At 40.0% G+C, this 6,000-nt stretch overlaps 1 long non-coding RNA gene across 1 annotated transcript in view; it reads left to right on the forward strand.

Moving 5' to 3' along the window:
- LOC125691380 (uncharacterized) overlaps positions 1–5,573 on the forward strand; it is a 202,333-nt gene extending 196,760 nt beyond the window's left edge. The window contains exon 7 of the long non-coding RNA XR_007376106.1: positions 5,150–5,573. This is a non-coding gene — a long non-coding RNA (uncharacterized LOC125691380). The remainder of the gene's footprint in view (positions 1–5,149) is intronic.
- Positions 5,574–6,000: the final 427 nt, after the last annotated feature.

Genomic DNA, 6,000 nt, shown 5'->3' on the forward strand with positions numbered 1-6,000 from the left:
CATTCCTTAAAGATTCTGAGGATGTGAAGATACAGGGAAGTAAAAATGCATTTGGTGACCGAGGGAACAAGAGAAGGTTTTGATGCTGCAGAGGTTAAAGCACAGGTGGGTGACATAGGACATGACAGATCTCTCAGGGAATGCCTGTGCTATGGCTTGTTCTGTGTGCAGCAGCTTAAAAAAAAAAAAATAGATCTGAAAATCCTTTGGATCATTCCTTAAAGGAAAAAGGTGCTTGATGGTTAAGCCCAGAGTGATATTTTTTAGCTAAGTTATCAGCCTGTTAGTGCTTAAGGGGGTAAAGGGTTGGATAGTGAAATGCTGGAATATCTTAAGCTAGAGCTTGCTGGTGGGCATAGCTGCAATAGCATTATAATAGGCCAGGTGAAGAAGAGGTAGAATAGATGGGTGCATCTGCTGACAATCTTTCTTTTTAATTTGGAGCCACCTGAAGGCAGTAACTAGTAGAATAATAACCCAATCCCCATATGGTTTCCGTTCTTTCAGAGTAATAGTATGCAGAAAAAAAAAAAAACAGTCTACTTTTAGCTCTGGCTTCTGTTTGCCTCTTTGTGAGCTTGAGAACGTTTCCTGTCTGCTTGGTGATGGGAAATGTAACCAAAACAGACGTAGGTGAGTGACATTTCTCATGCCCAGCATTCTGCTTTGGGTTTTCTGTATCACCTCAGAGACGTTGCAACATGTAGGAAGAGGAAAGGAGATAGGAGAGAAAGAGCTGTGTATCTTTAGAATGATTTACAGCTAACTCACAGCTGTAATATTTTACCATGTTGGCTTCTCAGCATATATAGTATTTAAAATGTATTTTTCATTTAGAATTCTTTAGTCTGGTCCTGCAGATGAGTATTGTCCTTAAAAATGCATGTAGTTTTGTGAGTGGTGCATTTTGAAATAGGGCGATTTGCTTTGGTCTAGAATGTGTACAGAAACTCTGTACCTACAGTTTTTTCATTTCTGCTTCACTATCTCCCCATACTTTCCTTCCTGTCTATGTTCTCTTATTTCCTCTCTAAATTACAGATAGGGAACAACAATTTTCACTGAAGCAGGCTTCACTTCTGGGGGATAATCTACGGCTGTTTTAAGTCAGGCCAAAAGTTCACAAGGGTGTTGTCAAACATGACATGTGGCTTTAAGGGGGGGAAAAAAAAAGAAAACAAAATAAGCAGTCCTTGGCACCTGGCAATCATGAGATACACAGCATCAGGAAGAAATACTCATTCTGCTTGTTTTTCTAAATGGGTTTTGTGCCAGATTATGGCCTTTGCCCTGCCTCCCCTGGAATAGAGTTTGCAGTGCAAATGCACCCATTGTGCAAAGAGCAAGGTGCATTAAGGAACAAGAGACCAAGAGTTTGTATTTAGGCTGTGTTGAGTACTGACAGTACCATAAATTATTCTTAACACGGGTTAAGATGGCAGAATGAAAGGCACTGTCAATATTGGCATCTTTACTAGTATCTTGCCCTACTGACTTAATTGCTTTAATGAGAGAATGCGAAGGTGAGAAACTTCTTCAGAAGAATTCAGGAAGGAGAAAATCAGGCCATCTCCTTGTCCAAATAGATATCTGTGTACTCAGTGGAGATGAGAAGCTAAGGTTAAGGATTTGAAGGCACTTGGGTAGCAAGCACTTTAGGACTGGAGTTTCTGTGAGTAGTTGTACTTTTTGTTTTTCTATTTGGAAAAATGAGAACTCCTGGGACCCATTGTTCACTCCTTTAATATTACTGTAGGAAATAAAGTCTAGGCTTTTCTTTTTCAATTTTTTGGCATTTCTCCTTTGACTCACTGTGTGTTCCGGTTCAGTGGAGACATGATCATGCAATAAAGCTTTGGCTTCTCCTGACCTGAAGCTCTTCAGGGAAAAAGGTGCACTGTGGGTGTATGGGTTCTTTCCAATGCCAGTCTCAGTATGAATGCAGTCTTTAATGCTGCTTTAGAACCTTAGAAGTTTACACTTTCTGTCTCCCAGTTGGATTTCGAGCCCAGCAAAAGTCCTTTGCCCATCTTTAAATAGACACAAAGAATAGACAACAAAATCTTTACAGAGAGAGTGGTGAGGTGCTGGAACAGCTGCCCAGAGAGGCTGTGGATGCCCCATCCATCCCTAGAGATGTTCAAGGCCAGGTTGGATGGGGCCCGGGGCAGCCTGGGCTGGTATGAAATGAGGAGGTTGGTGGCCCTGCATGTGGCAGGGGGTTGGACATTCATGATGCTTGAGGTCCCTTCCAACCCTGGCCATTCTGTGATTCTGTGAATAAACCAAAGTTTTTACATGTTATGAGTACTAAGGTGTTTAATTTGCATGTATGAGCATAAGCTTATCTACCCATAATTATTTTTTAAATGAAAAGAATGTAGGCTTGGTATTGTGCATTTGTCATCTTCGTGTTCCTTTTCATATTGCTTCCTGGATCAGTTTTGCTGTTATTACTTCATCTTTTCAGAATTTTGAGTAAGGAATATGCTGGATATGGCAAATATTTGCTTTCTATATATTTCATGTTTCTCACAGGGTAGTTAATGTGGAACTAAGACAGTTTGCTTCATCTGGTAGAAGGAGCTGGGGAGCTCTATTCAGAAATAATGATGTTATGCCGTTCCTCCATGAAAGACATATGGTACCTATGTTAAACCAGAGATTTTTGGTAGCAGACAGATGGGTTGGGTCTGTAATTTAATAAAAGTAAATGTGCTTGGAATTATTCTTTGGCACTGAGGCCACGGGACACCAAAAGAAGGTGGCCACATCTAAATTACATTATGAGATTTATCTCTGGGCTGAAATTTTTTCCTACGGTGCAGGAGAGAGTGCCAACAGGTCTGTGGAAACCGAGGACTAGTCTAATAACTGTAGAGACACTTGAAGTCTACTGTCTAAAATGTGGTTGGTTGGTTGATGGTTGTTTTTTTGTTTTTTAATTTACTGATTTAGAGGAGTCCAAAGTTCAAAGAGGAGTTTCTGGTCATTTATCTCTGGTTATTCTATTTACTGAAGATCAGACCTCCAACTGGTGCATTTTGGGCATTTGGGATTTCATTTTGTCTTACCACTGCTGAAAACTTTATTATGCTTTTGCATTAACACAACACTCCTGTTACTTTTGCATCTCTCTCAAAAAATAGAAGAAATGGCCTTAAGCAAAAGTAACAGTGGCCTCTGAATATGAAGATCTGTGATGATGGGAGTGAACAAGCTTGCTTTTTTCCCCAAGGTATTTTTGCCTTTCGTTTAAGATTTCGAGGAATGACAGTGAGTTTTGTGAGGTTTTTTTTTTTCCACTGTAAGATGCAATGCACTTTTGCAGTGTGCTTTAAGTGCTTGCATGGCTGTGCCTGTCTATCTGTCTTTCATACATGTGTTTGTGTCTCTATATGTAGAGACACAAACATACATCGCCCATTTCTAGGGAAGATCTGCAGGGCTGTATGGGTTTTGGGTGGCTGTTATTGAGTGGTAGTGACAGGTCATGTGGATACTGGGGCTTAAACCCAGCAGGAGGCGGTGCGTGTGCATCTCCAGCATGAACGCAATCGACATCCTCTCTGCAGAAGGGTGGCCAGGCCTTTCCTTAGGAAACATATGCCAAAACTATTATTGGAGACAACGTCATAGCCTGCAGCAAACTGGACAGGATGTTAATGAGGAGGGAATTGTGGAGGAAAGAATCTGAGCGCATCCCATATTATCAAAACAAAATGCTGAACAAACAGTTTATTTCCATAATCAGCAATCCCCGTATTTTGATATTTATCAGCTTTATGCTGTTATATTTTTCATTACTGAGTTGATAGCAGCTCGGGGGCTTTTCAGTGCAAAAATAAATAAATAAATAAGTGCAAACATCTGGGAGGCTATAAAAGACACTGCAGACCCAGGACAGCTCATTACTTCTCCTTGACGAAGAAATCTCTGTTGCATTCTGTGATATCTGTGATGGTGTGTAATGAGGCACTTCACCATGTCAAGCCCAGAGTCATAATTCTGTCTTATCTGCTGCAATAATGAGACTTTTTGAACTACTGAACTCAGAGGAAGTTATAGGTGTAAAGAAAACGGCTTGTGTTTTGCAACTATTTACAACAGGTGAAGACCAGAGAATTCAGTTATTTTTTCCCTTGAGGACTAGATTGTATCAGGGCTAGAACTTAGAAACTAAGATCTACTTATGGTCTCAACAATGTTTAGCACTAATTTAATTTGATATTTGGCAGATTTCTTCTGTAGTTCTTGATTGGAGGTTGCTTATTTAGCTTCTAGCTGTGCATTTTCTCCCTTCTTTGTCCTTCCCTTTCCTGGAAGTTTTCCTACCTGTGAGACTTAAAAACGAGGGCCAAACTTCTGGGTTTGGGGATGTATTCAGAAGTTGGCTGCATTTATCTACAGTGGCGACAGCTAAGCCTGCATATCCTTAGTAGGCTATTGATCCAGCAGAAGAGCATTGCATGGGATATTTTCAAAGGAGTATCAATATGTAAAAGTCAATTACTTGTGTTCTTTCTGTGGAAGAGCACAAAAAATTTATTGTTTATGAGACAACTGAAACAAATACCTTTGGGGATAATGGCTGTCCATTTTTAAGTAAATTTTTTTTGTTGCTTTGGAGAGCAAAATACCAAAACTGTATCATATGTATCTTTTTCTAAGATGCAAACTGTTAAATGATTGCTTTTTTGTGCATTGGTCAGAAGTTCATCATTAACATGTTTCCCTTGAAATGTGTGACTGATTATCTATTTATTCATTAACGTAAGTCCAGCGCCAATGGAAGTTTGTCTTGTCGTTAATTCTCAGCTGCCTTTTCTTCGTGAGACAATTAAAGTATTTTTCCCTACATCTTTGCTAGCATGAGGTAAACAAAATGAAATAAGCTGCAGTTGTAATCTGAGTTATCAGGATGACGTGGCCCTCGGCCTCTTGGCAGAGTGTTCACAAACTCCCTTGTCTTTGTTACGGTTCTACTAAATGTCAGCTCCTGTGTGCTAAGAATAGACCTTGCTGCCTGCCGCCCTGATGTGACAGACCTTAGCCCTGATCTGCAGCTTGCCTTTCTTGGGGTGCAGAGAGAACTATTGGGAAAGGGCCATCCAAGACTTATTTCTTTATTTTTTCCTTTCCTTTGCAGGGCAAATTCCTCTAAATAGTAGGCACGTAAGAAAGGGAGAAGTTGGATGTGATCGGTTTGTTTGTGTGCTACATCATCCTTCCAGATGACCTAGTTTAGGATTCTGATGAGATCTGAAGAGCAGAGTATTGAAAATGTTTGTGAGAGCCTGTGTGCCAGAACAATATGGGGTAAAATCATCTTAATGAGATGTTAGATCATTTGCAGAGTACATTTCTCGGTAAATACGGTGAATTTATTTTTCTGAAGAGGACCACAATAGGCCTCTCACAGGATTGCACTTTCATAAAGCTGGAAAAAAAATAAGTAGTGGTTTTGACTCTTCTAAAGCTTGTGCAGGAGCAATTTTTGGTTGCACATCTATGGTTTTAGCCATCCTTTTTACGCAGTTTGTTATTACCAGTCTGCCCCAGATTCACATGTAATGGTGGAATATTATACCCAAAAATCCCCAAAACTTTTATAGTTCTCTGGAGATAAAATGACTGTTCTTCATTGTTGGTTTTTGGGGTTTTTTTTTTTTTTGTTTTAATAATCGTGAAGATGTTTTGTTGTTGTAAACTGAGATCCAGAACCTAAAAGAATCCAAAATAGTACTGTAGCTTCCAGCTAAAAATCAAGGCCTGTCAGGTGGTATCACATCCACTCTCATTTCTGCTTTATTTGACCCAAGAGGAAATTCGTTGTAATGCTTGCTAACCTTTACTGAACAAGAGTAGTGGCTTAATAAACATGATTTTTTTCCCTGGGGATCTTTGCTGCCTGGTCTATGTCTGGGCAAGGTTTCCCCCTTGACATTTTTCTACCCATGTCCTGAGTCTTCCAAGGAACCCAGCAGTAGCTCTCAAGGA

The sequence above is a fragment of the Lagopus muta genome, chromosome 3 (genome assembly GCF_023343835.1).
Source record: "Lagopus muta isolate bLagMut1 chromosome 3, bLagMut1 primary, whole genome shotgun sequence".
NCBI classification, from domain to species: domain Eukaryota; kingdom Metazoa; phylum Chordata; class Aves; order Galliformes; family Phasianidae; genus Lagopus; species Lagopus muta.